The 15,546-nt window shown below is 38.3% G+C and overlaps 1 protein-coding gene across 9 annotated transcripts in view; it reads right to left on the reverse strand.

The window, feature by feature from the left end:
• Positions 1-15,546, reverse strand: part of SOSTDC1 (sclerostin domain containing 1) — a 56,926-nt gene that overhangs the window by 18,960 nt on the left and 22,420 nt on the right. For 5 of the 9 annotated variants that reach the window (XM_027574231.2, XM_027574234.2, XM_027574232.2 and 2 more), the window contains 2 exons: positions 9,701-9,804; positions 4,416-4,514 (listed from right to left, as the gene is read on the reverse strand). The exons of 1 other annotated variant lie outside the window; for it this stretch is intronic. The gene's annotated coding sequence lies outside the window, so the exon portion shown is untranslated. The remainder of the gene's footprint in view (positions 1-4,415; positions 4,515-9,700; positions 9,805-15,546) is intronic. 3 more of the 9 variants (XM_027574238.1, XM_027574235.1, XM_027574236.2) reach the window with 2 other exon arrangements.

Below are 15,546 nucleotides of genomic sequence, written 5' to 3' on the forward strand. Positions count from 1 at the left end.
CTATCTTAAATATCACATTTTCATCTCTAAAACTGTCAATGAACGGGACCATTTTTCATGTTTGGCATCAGATTTTTTCTTCCTTTATACCTTGTCTCTTCATCTTCAAATTGTATTTACTTTATTCTTTCTATTTATTTGTAAGAGGTCTTCACCTATGAAGTTACTAATGCTTTATCATGAATAAAAAGTATTCTCTCAGGTTTTTGTTTGCCGTTTAATCGTGCTGATGGTTTTCCTTGCTCCTTGTCCTGAGCATTCCTGTGCGCCTCCTCGGGCTCCAGCCTCATCTCTTGTTCCAGCTGCTGTGGCGGAGTCCAGTTCCCTGCTGGCGACACCCAGCTTCCCTTGGGTGTAGCCTGAGAGCATTCACCTGAAACCCTTTGCCCCAATCCCCTTGCTTCCTGCTCTGGGCTCTCTCTGACCTCAGAGTAGCATACCCCCAGGAATGCTCTGGTACTCATTTTTGCAAACTGAAAATGTGGAGGAATCAATATTCTCTGGTTACTGCCACCTTTGATGAATGAGGTTTGGGGGCAGTGGAACTTTTTCCTTTTCCCTTCAAGTGGCTGTTTGGAGTCTTCTCAGAATTTCTCTAGGGATCGAGTAATCCAACACACAGAAGGTAGCAAACTGGATTATGTACCCCTGCATTGCCTGTTTTTGCTGACCTATATTCCTCCTTCTGTCACTCACTCAAGCAGTCTGTGATCACATTTCCCAATAAACTACCCACACGTGGATCTCTGTCTTAGACTCTGCTGAGAGGCCACTTCCATTGGGCAATCGTATATGATTTTTGCATACAAGATTTATGTGTGTGGGGGGGCATGATCACATATATATTTCATTTATTTTATGGTTTCTGACTATATCTTAAAGCTTATAAAGGCTTTCCCTATCACCAGGGTCAGATAAACATATATGTACATTTTATTCTTTGTGATTCACAGACTTTATTATAAAAAGTTTATTTGGGATAGGATGCAGGTAGTGATCTTTTTTGTTATGTTCCCCCCTTCAAAAAAAATTTTTTAAAGATTTATTTATTTACTTCAGAGACAGAGGGAGAGAGCATGCAAGCAGGGGGAGGGGCAGAGAGAGAGAGAGAATCTCAAGCGGTTTCCCCTCTGAGCCCAGAGCCCAAATCAGGGCTCAATCCCACCACCCTGAGATCATGACCTGAGCTGAAATCAGGAGTTGGATGCTCAACCAACTGAGCCACCCAAGCACCGCTCAGAAAAAAAATAACGATTTTTAAGTAAATTAAAAAAAAAAAATCTATTGAACATCTAAACCTTTCCCACTGATTTTGTCCCTTAACATTTCAGAGTTTCAGGAGAATTACAGATTAATCAGAAGAGAGTAAGCCTCACATTTCTACTCAACTTCACACGTACCATAATTATGATTTAATTAGCAAAACATCCATAAATGCAAAGATCCACGGAAAAGGAGCAGATACACTAGATTTAGGTGCTTTTGCTTGGCTTGTCAGTCACTGGACTGACAGCTGCTGGTGACCCTCCACACAGAGGTTTGTCATAGCGGAGTGAACGGTCCACCTCCAGCTTTGTTATGAGTCTTAAAGTTTTGGGGTTTATATCTTACATATTTGGGGTTTATATCCTCATCCCAGAAGATCTTACATCAACAACCTAATTGCTTCCATTTATGGACATTTTTATCAGCATGAAATTATCCAACTTTTCTTTTTTTTTTTTTAGAAACCCGATTATCAGCAAGTCTACAGGACAGTACCCTGATATTCACAAATTATATCATTGCCTTCACCTTCCGAGTATCTCAAAAAACAAAACTGCTGTCCCACAGTCATGCACTAAATATTTAGGTGAGCAGGAGGTTGTTTTGGCCTTCAGATCTGTGTCACTGAGCTTTCGATCTATCCCTATGACAGTACTACCAGGGATCACTGAGGCTTTTAAAATATGTTTTAATACCTGACAGAGCAAATCCCTTCACATTATTCTCCTTTTTCAAAATTCATTGGCTCTTCGTGTTTGCATAATCTTCCAGTTAAGCTTTAAAATTACTTTGTCAAGTTCTCCCCAAAATGTGGCAGACACGGAGGTGCATCCCCCCAGCTGCCTTTCAAGGACGGGCTTGTCGCCCATCTGTGAGGACTGCATAGACACCTTCCAACTGGCAATTCCTCTGGGGTCTCACACTTCCAGAGGCCACCTCCATTGGGTAACTGGGAGAAGTGCTACTTGTCAAAAGTTCAGAAACAGCCAAAGTGAAACCCATGAAGCACCGAAGTAGCAATTAGTGAAATTTTATTGTGCACACACTGAAAAGACAGTTTGCAAAAGAGGAATATTCAAGCCAAAATGTGGAATGAGGCTTGGGGCTATTTTGTTATAAAGTAGTCTGCATAGTGAGGAATCAGTGACTGTTTATTCTTCACAGCGATTGGTTATAATAATTAGAATTTTCTTAAATGATAGGAATGGGTCAGAGGTTACCTCATACCAGCCTTGAAAAGCAGTTTAAGTTTCGCTTTTGATTTTCAGAGGCATCAGCAAGAAATGGCCCAGGTCGCATTAGTATTGGAAAATATGCTAATTTAAGCTTTGTTTGTGAGACCACACTGGTTTTTCTGCTCAGGGAATTTTCAAGGTTGGTCCCTATTTGTTTTTATTTTAACAATTCTCCCCTTTTGGCAGGCTGAGAATATGACCAACCAGAACAGCATTAATCGTTATTCTCGGTTAGCACCATGGATGTAGCCAGGCTGAAGAGTCACATATTTGCTGTTTCCATTCGTTGAGTCATCAGGCCGGAGGGCCATGTAGTCATCGTCTTCATCATTTATGTGGTTATTGTTGATTTCACCCAGTTGTTCAATCCTGATGGATACCATTTGTTGGGTGAGTGGCTGCCGACAGGCATTTAAGGCCCCCAAGAGTATAAAACATACCAGAGAGGTTAATCTGATGACTATAAGATCAACAGCCAAGGATTGAAAAATTCCCCAGAGCAGAGACTCCCAGGAACCAAGACTTAAACAATCAAATAACTCAAATGAATTATGATTTTTAAATGTTATTTACACTGGCACAACATGATGTATTAGCAATCATATATCCCCACGATTACTTGGGACAGAATGAGTGTGAGGATATTTTATTCCAAGGGTGGTATTTAAATGCACTTCCACCTAGATTAGGCCTCAATACAATGTGAGCAATCAGGTACTTTAATGAGATGCATCTCTATGGAAACAAAAGAAAAACAAAAAATAGTTTGAACAAATTAAAAGTTCTGTTTGAGTTTGGACAGCAACCGGTTGAGAAAACTTCTAGATGTCAGAAAATTTCACAGCATCTTCAGATGGAGCGAGGGCAGACAGTGACCATTGGACAGATTTCCCTAGTTTGCAGTATAAATGTCTCTGGTGATCTTACTAAGTGGCCACATAGCAACAGGCATGAAGATTGGAAGATTGTCCACACACAAGGTGTTGTGCTGATTTCTCTAAAGTTTTTTTATCAGGCTGTCTAGCTCTACCTTGCTTGACTTCAGGAAAATGACAGTTTTAGTTTTATAGTAATTCCAAGTCAAAAGAGTGGGAGAAAATTGCAAATTTTAGTTTGGAGAGTTCTAGGCAAATATTAGAGGAAATCCTAAGAATTTAGGATTCAGTCCAGTTTACAGGTAGAAAACAAAACCTCAGAGACAATTAACAACCCTAGAATCTGACATCCACAAAGGAGTATTACTGAAACATAATTTTTCTTCTCTTTATAATCATCCCCATTTCTATCAAAGATAACCATAGTAACACTGATCTGTTTGCAAATTAAGTCTAGTTTCAATAAACTTGGCCTGAGTATTTACATACATACAACAAGAATAGTGATTGATCATGTAGGTACTTTTTTTTTTTTGATCACGTAGGTACTTTTAAATCTGCTTTGCTGGAACTTTTCATAAGGACTCTCAGATGCGACTTTCAAAAGCCTCTTGAGGCTAAGAATCCAAGCCAAGGACTTGTCCAATTGTGTCTTGTTATAAGGAAAACAGATTCTTATCAAATTATGCAAATACATATATTGTCATGAAAAATAAGAATATTTAATAAGGGTTTCTGAATTCTGGAAGGATCAGGTAGGGAGAAAAAGAGAAATACTTTAACTTTGGTTACAAAGATACATTACAAAATTACAGGAAGTTATAGATCACTTAAAAGAGTGATCACAACCAAAAAGGCTGTACTTTAAATCTGGAAAGAAAAGCACTGAAGAACCAGCAATATTTTAAATGAAGTCATAAAAATTGTAATATTTTCATCAGTTCATTCATCTTATGTAGTTAATTCTTGTTTTGCTTCATCTTCAGTTAACAGCTTTATAAATCCATCAGTTTTCCATTAGAATTTTAGAAATTCTTACCCAGTTCATTGTTACGATCTTAAAGTTCTCAGAATCTTCTATTTTACAGTACTTGTCAGGCTCTCTTCCATGAATCTCTTTGAAGATGAAGCATTTTATCTGGAGCACGTTTGCAAAAACATCAGAGTAAAACAATAACCGTAAATGACAAAAGACATACACATAGCCACGGTTAAGGATCTTGTGAGAGTTTACACACACACACACACACACACACACACACACACACATACACAGGGTGCAATTGACCAATATTTTTATGACACACATTTTTAAATTATGACTGATAACATTATAACTAGAACACACCAGATTTTTAGGAATTTTATATAATTTATGAATTACTTACTTTAATGATATATATCCCATATATACAATCTAAGAAGATTCAACATTACTTTTTTTTATCTTCTTTGTATAGGATTGGGAGACTTCTTTTTAAAGTCTTTCCTGGTTTTCTTGTGTCTGTTTATATTATTGGTTTCTTTATTATGAATAGGACTTCTTCATTTTATTTTTTATTTGATCCCTAATGTTATAAATTAATTTATAGATAACATTATATATGTTATAAAACATTTTTAAATGTAACTTTACTGAATTCACTTACAAAGTATGCTCATTTAAAATGTTGCCTACGGGGTGCCTGGGTGGCTCAGTCAGTCAAGTATCTGCCTTCGGCTCAGGTCATGATCCCGGGATCCTGGGATTGAGCCTCATATCAGGCTCCCTGCTCAGTGGAGAGTTGGCTTCTGCCCCTCCTCCCCATTTGTGATCTCTCTCAAATAAATAAATAAAATCCTTAAAAAAATAAAATCAAACATTGCCTACATTTTTCCTATCAAGCTTCCTCTTTTCCTTCATCATAATTTTTACCTGGCTTAATGAAATTGTAACTATGATATATCAAAAAGATTTCATTCCAGTTTTCCACATTTAAGAATCATCTCAATAATAATAGCATCCACTGAGTGCCTCTAATGCATCAGGCAATGATGCATGAATGGTCTGGTGATATTACATACAATACTAACAGCCACCCTCCAAGGTTACATTATAACCTATGCTTTTTTTTTCCCTAAAGATTCTATTTATTTATTTGAGAGAGAGAATGAGATAGAGAGAGCAAGCATGAGAGGGGGGAGGGTCAGAGGGAGAAGCAGACTCCCTGCCGAGCAGGGACCCCGATGCGGGACTTGATCCCTGGACTCCAGGATCATGACCTGAGCCGAAGGCAGTCGCCTAACCAACTGAGCCATACAGGTGCCCCATAACCTATGCTTTTTAATAACGCATGTAACTCACCCATTAACTGTTGCCAGCAAGTTATTGAACCAGGAGTCAAACCAGGGATGATTTTATCATAAAATAAAAAAATCTAAAGTCTCTTTAGGCAACATAACTAAACTAAGCCTTCCTGAGTTTGCTTTTACTTTGTCATATATAAATATTTAATAAGTATATACTATATATATATTTAATTTTAATAATATATTTCAATTTCACTACACATACACATATATGAACTCCATGAGTAATTTCTGAAAGCATATTCTTTATACAGCATTCAAACAAAAAGCATAGGGACTGAAAAATTTAATTTCACCTTCACCTTCCTCCCAACCAAATGCCTGCTCTTCTCCAGCAGTAACTCCTATAAACAATTCTCCATATATCCTCAAAAGCCTTTTTTATTAATTTATATATTCACATGGATACACACACACACACACACATGAATTTGCATATATACATACTAAGTTATATATAAATTTATTTATTGTACTTGTTATTCAACTGAATTTATACTTTTGTAACTTGCCTTTCTTAACAATGTCTTTAAGTCTTTCCATGTCCTACAGGAAATCAACTTTGTTCTCTTAAGCTGTTCGGGACCACCTTACCAGCACTCAAGCCTCCTGAAAGGCCAGAGACAACTTAGGCAAGTGTTTGATGAAAACCGGAGCTCCAAAACCAAGTAGAGAATAGAGGCAAATTATTTGGAAGACAAATCTTTGATTATTATAACTAACATTTACATACACACATATCTGCATGTATATATATATATATATATATATATATATATATATGTCAACTATTTCCATCTTACATTAATTTGGTTCACTGGAAAATTAATGAATTCTTACCATATTTTTGTCCCCCAAAACATTCTATCTTGGATATTGCATTATTTAGAACTAAAATGTGGCCATATGTACTATAAATCCAAAATCACAAGCGCTTGTATAAGATCGATTTTTATTCTTCTACCCTTAATAACACAATCTGAATTGCACACATCCCTTCTGTTCATATCTCATTGGTCTCAAAATCCAGTCCACATGGTCACATCTAGCTTCAAGAGGGTTGGGGAAATTTAATATGGGCCATCATGAACCCAGCTACATTTCATTTTCCTGAGGAGTAAGGGCAGAACTAGTAGACTATCAAGGCTGTGCTCAATAACTTCATGATTCAGCTTCGAAAAACACCCATGTGACCACTTTTACAGAGAAGTTTCTTACTTTTCTTCTCCTTGATCTAATCCCTTTTTAAAAATTTCTTAAAATGTAATTGAAAATGCTGGTAACCCAAAATGAGAAACCTAGTTTTATCAAGTTTACCTTTCTTTATCTATTATGAGGTGGATCAATATCTTCATTAGAATGCTCATAAGTTACTCATAGAATCATCTGTCCTAACAAATATGTATTGAGCAATACGTTCTTATGTCAGTTCTAAAAACACACGACAAATAAAGTAACAAATAAGTTCCCAGTGTGCCGTGCATGTATCTGTATTATATAATTTCATCCGAATCATCTGAATTGATAAATATTAGCGAAGAAATAGAAGCCAGGTTATCTACAGTATTTCTATCCTGAAAAAAAGAATTGTGTATTTCTGACTTAATTTAACATTTTGTTATAGCATGCAAAATGTAAGGTCTTTACAAGAGTGAAATAAAACAGAAAGGAAGATTAATATTCCAACAATCTTATAGCCAAGAAATTGTTCACATAATTTATTTGAATAATACATCAGATAGACTGAAATATGTTACACACCAAAATTAATGTGCTTTAAAAGTTAAAGAACAAATCTGACTTGAAAGAATAATATGAAACTAAAATAGAATGAAAAATGAATTTGAAAATGAATTTCAAGAATTCAGGACAGCCTATCATGTTGATTTTATACATTCAAGCCCAGGTATTAGAGGGGAGGCATTTTTTTTACTATGAGTTCAGCTCATCAGTGTGTATTGAGGGTATATATTGATGACAGGTCACAAGGGAAGAGCCTTGGGAACTGACTTTATGGGATAACAAAGATGGCTTAAGCTCCTGCAAATTTTTCCAATAGGGAATTGTTTTTTTTTTAGTTCTGGATCATAAGCAACATACTCTGTCAGATGACATTTGTCCTTAGGCTCTTTGCACCTAAGAGGACACTGACAAATTTATATACATGTTTCTCTCACTTGGCCTCATGCAGCATGATGTGAGTTTCTTCAAGTAGATGCATTTTCTGACACTAGCATTTACTTTCTTGGAAAAGAACATTCAGACAGTAAAGCATATGTCTTTCTGGGTTAAAAATAAAACCTCCCAAGGAATACCCCAACCAGATTATGCTACATGTAATAATTTGCACAATATGCACATCTGCCTCAATTCCCTACAGCCCATCTGCATATTGCATCTACTGACCCAGTAAGCACAGCATTCCATAGAACCATGATGTGTAGGAGTCCAGCAAGGTTCAAAGCAAGGACAAAGTAGACGTGTTCACATTTACTACAGAGTGATAGGTGTGGGGGTGAGGAGCGCTGACAGCCCTGAGAGGCCACACGTCCCCATTTGAACCAGATCTTACTTCCAAAACAGAAAAAAGGCCAAGAAACACAAACGACCAAGGAACCTTCTCATGGCTGTTCTGACTCATGTTATTCCTCTGTGGTCGCCAACTCTATGACACTAAAAAGGCTGATACAGAAGAAAAGGAACAAATGGGGCAACCCATGTCTCCTTTTCTTATCAGCTCTTCCTGCTCGTTAGAATGCCACAGGTAGAGAGCTTTGGTAGAATGCTCACATATGAAGAAGTGAAATAAAAAGTTGAGTTAATATTGGGCAGTGTTTCTACTCTTCTGGTAAGAATGAAATACATAAGCACACACGGGTTATGATATATGAATTGCAGTGATTTCATTCATTCTGCATATGAGCCAAATGCTTCTGTATCTGCATTTAAGACTGACAAGGTATGACATGAAAATGAATAAAATTCATATTAAAATTTTTTTTAAATTTAGCTTTTCTTTGCTCAGAACACATGAAATAATAAAAATAACAACAACAACAAAAAAAAACACCCACCATGACGGGTTGTGAGAGAGACTGCAGAAAAAAGGGAGAGAGAGCTTTATATTTTAGTGACTTTAATGGAAAATTTCCCACTTTTTGAACAAGTGGCCTCATGCCTCGTATTTTCACTTTGCTTTGTGCTCCACAATTTATGTCACTCCTGTGTGAGCCCCAGTGTATGTGCCCCTCAACAGCTCTACAATATGACGTAGACTGTTGCCCTTTTTATGTCACTTCCACATCTGATTCTCTGTACTTCCAAAATGTTTGAGGCACCGGGTCTCCTTTAATAAATTCTTTATCTGTTTAATCTAGATGGATTGGGTTCCATATTTTTGCAGATAAGAATAGCAACAATAGCTAAAATGCATAGATTCTTACTTTATGGCCAGCACATAGTCACATAATAATAAGATAAACACTATCATCTATATTATACAGATGAGAAAATCCAGGGTTAAAAATCAAATAAGTTGTCTGAGTTTCACCAGCTAATATATCCAGGGCCAGGATTTCAACTCAAGCTGTCTGATTCCAGCCCTGTGTGGAGCCACATTTATATTACCATTTGTCCTCTTAAAGATTGTTGATCCCCATGGCAAGAATTTGACTAAGTCTTAAATAGGCACTGTGCCACCTAAACAAATAGCCATTGTTAGGAGCCAAGACAGTAAATGTTTGAATCAAGTCTTATTGCTGAACTCATAATTCAAAGGGACGATCCAATAAACTGTCTCTTCTGAGAACCACGTTGGTGGTGATTAAGAGTGTTCAATGGCTTTTATGTCTCTGGGATTCACTGTCTCTGGATTTTATTTCCCTCGATTTTACATGATTTGACCAGCATATGATTACTGATTAGGAAAGACAGACAATGGGAGGAATTTGGATGGCTTTAAATATAATTACCCACCTCCTTTTCTGTGTTAATCAGAGGTGTTAAAATAGCTTTCTCAGCAAGTTGTTTTCATGCTGCTGGCTGTTACCGTGGCTCTTACTGATGTTCATGCAGACACCCTGGCAGAGTACAAAATCATGTCATTACAACCAATTCTTGGAAGTTTATGCACCAGTAAAGGAGGGCAAAAAATGTTGAGATTGCTGATATTTGGAAGCTTACACAGTATCTACCTGTAGGAAGTTTACTATTCCATGAATCCCTCATTCTGGGAAAATGAAATCACTCTAACTTCGGACACATGTCATTTCAGTCTTTGGATGCTTCTCATTTTTGCTGATACAAGGGAACACAAGCATGGTGTTTTTAAAAAAGGTATGCAACGTACTGTAAAAAAAAAAATAACATGTAATGTGGGCTAAGCTGTGCAAGTTAAAACACTACAAACCACAAAGGTGAGGATCATAGGACAAATATTTCTTTACCAGCAATGGGTGGGATGGTGTCTTTATGATTTATTCTAAAATAACAAAACAATCTGAAACAATGAAGTGTTTCTCTGGGCCTCATGAATATATATGAATTCAGTTCATGACAGAACAAGTCATTGGCTCTCTCTGCCAAACAGCCAAAAGGGGATGATTGATTGTTTTATGCACAACCTCGCAGACTCTGAAGGTACTGGAAAACTGTGATGAAAGGCAAAACAGTGCCAAAAATGAACATAACTCTTCAATAGTATCACAATATTTATACTGATGACCAGAAGTATTTGAGAGCTCAGAATCGCAAACTTCCCAAACTCACTACAGATACCCGTACAAACTGTTTCTATCGCTTCTTTAAACAAAACTCGTACTGCCTTGAAAGTGCACTAGAAAATAGACTTGTTTAGGTTTAGTTGCTGACTTTTTACATAGTGGTGGGTTCATGTTTTCATGAGAATTTTTTTTAACCATAAGTTAATATGTGGTTTATTTTATTTACAGTTGAATAAGGAAAATGTCCCTTCCTGAAGTGTAAATTGCCTAATTATTTTTACTAGATTTACTAGAACCTAAAACTATATCTTCATATAATTAAGTAATCATCTATTTCTGCAAACTCATTTTTCAAATTTATGGGTGCTTGAAATTATTTTTGGGAAAAGGGATTGCATATAGTGGCCTTTATCAATAATTACATTGTCTTAATTTAGATTCCCCCAAATGCAGATCCCAAGACATGGAATTAGATTTATTTGAAGGACAACCACAGGAAGCAGAAGAAACAGGAAGAAACAGGAAGAGGGAGGACAAGGAGAGGCCAGGCCAGGCTTGTGTTCCCGAGACCGCTGCTGTCGGAAACGGAGACTCCATATTGCCGGGACCTCAGAGATGGACAGGAGGCCCCCTCTTCCATTGGAAGGACAGGTGCTGAGTGTTGATCCCTTAGCTACAGTTCTCCATTAAGTTGAGGGTTCCTGCTGGGACGTTAAAACCTTTTCACTGTTGGGCTGCAGAGGTACAAGTTGAGAAAGCTCCCACGGCTTCAAAAAAAGCTCCAAGACAGAAAAGTAGAGACCTTCCTGGCTAGGGGTGCCAGTAAAGTACAAGATGCCCAGTTAAATTAGGACTTCAGATAAAAAATAGTAAATACTTTTTCATTATATGTATTACATGAGACATAGTCACACTAAAAAATTATTCATTATTTATCTGGGCAAACTTTCTTCTTTTCTTCTTCTTCTTCTGTTCCTTTTCTTTTCTTCCTCCTCTTTCTCCTTCTTGATTTTCTAAATCTGGTAACTCTTCTCCTGGCACATGCCTGAGGTAAGATGCTGTCGTCCCGAGTCTGAGATTGTCCAGAATCGTCCACCACTGCCACAGTTAAAATCAGAGGTGGGCCAAGGGCAAGATGAAGCAGGGCACCCAAGCATCTGCTACATGTATTATTTTCGATGCCTAAATCTACCTCACTTTATCAGACAGAACACCACATACCCCGTCCTTACGTATCTTCATTTTTCAGATCACACTTCCACTGCTAATAGGGCTCCTCTTAAAGTCCTCATAAATAATCTTTGATTTGTTTCTAAGCACAGCACCAGTGTTGCCTAACCAAAATTATACAACCTGTTACTTATCTTTTGAGTCCTCCTCAAGTCTTCTTAGCCTTGCTCATGACATCTTCTTGTCACAGTGTCATCCCAGATGCCCCATGTGCTACGGTACGTGCTAGTCCATGCCTTCTAAGGAGCAGATGTCAAGACAGAACTAAATATGCAAGAGATAAATCTGAGGCAACAACACCTGTGAGGGGAATCTGGAGAGGGACAGGGGAAGGGGGTGCCCGTTAGACCCTAATGCTTGTCCCACCTCAGGTGAATGAGAGAGGCAAAGCAAAAGGATGGGAGGGAGAGGCTTGGAGTGCAGTATAGTGGTAAGAGATTTTGGCAGGGCCTCGTGAAGTCATCCTTCAGAGGGGTCCTGCAGCCCACAGAACAGAGCTTCCCATTTGTGACCCTGCCAACTCACTCACTGCCCAGGAATGACTCCTGGGAAGCATGGCCTCGGCGCAGACAGGGATGGACAGAGGGGCACAGAGCTGGCGCCCTGGCTCAGCTGGGCTCCCTGCAACCGCAAACACAGCAGGCTCGCTTTCACAAGCCAGGGCGACACCCCAGCTTTCACCAGAAGGGGTACAAAGCACACACCTGCTAAACACATACTCATTAACTGACTGACTACCCTGTATAGAGATAATTTTGAAAAACACTTAAGGCTCATACGTATGAAACTGAAGTAACCGTGCTATCGGATTTGTAGGCATGTTTTGGGGTAGAGAAATTATGTAGCATTTTTTAAAAAAAAATCACAGCCACTTAGACATCGGCTTCTTTCATCTGCTCCTTCGAGGTGTCTACTCCTTTTAAGTAATAGACACCGCAAGTTGTGGACTGATGGTTCTAAATCCACCCACTGTCCCTGCCATGTCATCTCTGGCTGCCCGACCAGTCTCTCTAAAAGTTAGTGGTTTGAAACAATAATAAGCGTTTATTACATCTCAAGTTTCTGTTGGTCATGAACTCAGGGCTTTTGTTGGCAGTTTTCACTCGGAGTCTTTCCTTCCGTTGTAGTTAGCTGTCTCCTGGTCCTGCAGGCATCTGAAGGCGGGGTTGGGACTGGCGGATACATTTTCGAGGGGACTCACTCATGAGACTGGCAAATTCGTCTCGGCGGTTGGCTGAGGGCCGCGGTTCTCTGCACGGGGCGGTTGAAGTTTCCTCACAGTGCAGCTCTAGGGACCTCCAGAGCAAGTGCTTTAAGAGATGAAGGGAAAGCTGCACATGACTTACACGACTTAGCTTCGGAAGGCACACGTCCTCATTTCCACCACATCCTGCTGCTCACACACAGCTAACACACAAGGGTATGAACACTGGGAGACAAGGATCACCGCGGGCCATCTCGGAGCTCATGTGTACATTAAAATCTCCTGCAGAATATTTGCATCCAGAAGAAATTATATTACAATAAGAGTGCTCAGAGTACTGAAGAATACAGACCGACGACATCTTTCACCAGAGTTAAACTAAGATTCGGTTTTCTACTTGTATACACAGCCAAATGCAATCTTGTTTCCGTGTTCTACCCTTCTAGGAAGGTCTAAAGCAAGGATGTTAAGTGGGTAGCTCAGAAGCAGAGTTCACCCCAAAGTCATATAATGTGCATATAATGACTATGCAATTAAATGCCTTCAAAGGAGCACTGGTTCTCCACTCCGACACCACTCCTTACAATCTTAAATCCTTTAAGTTAGATATTATCCGCCTGATCCCTAAAGGCATTGCAATCCCTGCCTAAGAAGGGGGAAATTATAAGCATAGAAAAGGCTGGGGGTGGGCAGCAGGGGGAACAGAGGGACAAAGTATTCCTGAAGCAAGATGAGTTGGCTGTCCTCCTTCCGGGTAGAGGAAATTATAAGAACAAATAAAATCTTGGCAGTGTCTTGAAAGATTGAACACAGGCAAAAGAGCAGTGGTCTTGAGAGTGAAGCCCGTTAAACACTAAAGTAAGGAAATGGAAACTCCTTCTCAGGAGGTCTTTAGAAATAAGAAAGATTCTAATCTGCCTGGAAGAATTCAGGTGTGGTTTTTCTTAGGGGTAAATGGGTTGGTTTATATAACTCACAAAGTTTCTTCTGTGATTTTTTTGACCTCTTTCTATGACATTTTAAAAGTTAGCACCCGCTCCCCTCGCCCTCCCCACACACAGAGGCCCCTAAGGTGCAAAGTAGAACATGACTACCATGAAGTTCAACAATTCTCTATTCTGGGAAGTGGGAGACCACCCAGGCGAGCAATGATAGGCTACTGCCTAAAATCTACATATTTGGCTTGCTGTAAATTGTCATCTTATTCTTCCATTTGTAGAATAATTGTCAGAGTCTGATCATTAGTATTATTCACAAAATGTTTCTATTGTTTTGTATCTTTTCTCCCTAAAAGTATTCCCTATGCAAAAATATTCTGATTTTTAGAATACCCAATAATATATACGTATTTTTTAAGCTCAACACTTCTAAGTAAGGAAAAAAGAGCTGTAATGTATGCTTTATCCAAGCCTCATCATTTTCAATGTGTGTGTTCTCATGTGAAGAAATCCAATGCTTCTAACATATTCTTCAAATGTTATGTTTTCTTTTCTAAACAAACAATGTGATGATCAATTTCAACCTTATGCCCAGGCTTCTATACAAGTATGTTTCCCATTAAACTTCATCATAACTTTTCAAAATATGTTTCTCAAACAAATCAAGATTCTTTTATCCCTGCATAGCTAAATAGTCTTGATTTAATTTGAGAAAAATTTCCCATATCAGAGGTCAACAGACCTTGTAGATGTGTGAGTGCCACTATGAAAAATGTCAATGCACTAAGGGAAAGATAGACTATACATCTCCTTCTATATTCAAAATCTAAAAACTCCTTAATTCCTATTCTCTTGTGTGATGCTACAACTTTCAATGTGTTCACTAAGTGAGGCTTTTTCTTCTGGCTTTATTGAGGTATAATTGATAAATACAATCATAAGATACTTAAAGTACACATCATAATGATTCAACATACATGTGTATTTTGAAAGGATTCTCCCCATCAAGTTAATTAACAGAGTCATCACCTCACACATTTACCTTTTTTGCAGTGGTGGAAGGGCAGAGAACATCTAAGTTCTACTCTTTTAGCAAATTTCAATTATACAATACAGTGTTATCGACTATAGACACCATGCTATAACATTAGATTCTCGAACCTTATTCATCGTATAGCTGAAAGTTTGTATTCTTTTACCAACCTCTCCATCACCTCCCAGCCCCTGGTAACTACTTTTCTACTCTCTCTGTTTCTATGAGGTTCCACACAGAAACAACACCATGAAGCATCTGTCTTTCTCTGTCTGGCTTATTTCACTTAACATAATGCCCTCAAGGTCTAGCCACGTTGTCCCAAATGGCAGGGTTTCCTTCTTCTTTGTGGCTGGATAATATTCCATTGCATATATATATACCACATCTTCTTTATCCATTTATCTGTTGACAGACTCTCAGGTTGTTTATATATCTTGGCTATTACGAATAATGCTGCAGTAAACATGGGAGTTCAAGTATCCCTTCGAAATCTTGTTTTTATTTCCTTTGGATACATACCCAGAAGTGGGATTGCTGGATCATATGGTAGTCCTATTTTTAATCTGAAGAATTTCTACACTGTTTTCCATGGTGGCTGCACCAATTTATGTTCCTACCAATAATGTACAAGAGTTACCTTTTTTCCATGTCCTCACCAACACTTGAGATCTCTTATCTTTTTGATGATAGCC

Source organism: Zalophus californianus, chromosome 12 (genome assembly GCF_009762305.2).
Source record: "Zalophus californianus isolate mZalCal1 chromosome 12, mZalCal1.pri.v2, whole genome shotgun sequence".
Classification (NCBI taxonomy): domain Eukaryota; kingdom Metazoa; phylum Chordata; class Mammalia; order Carnivora; family Otariidae; genus Zalophus; species Zalophus californianus.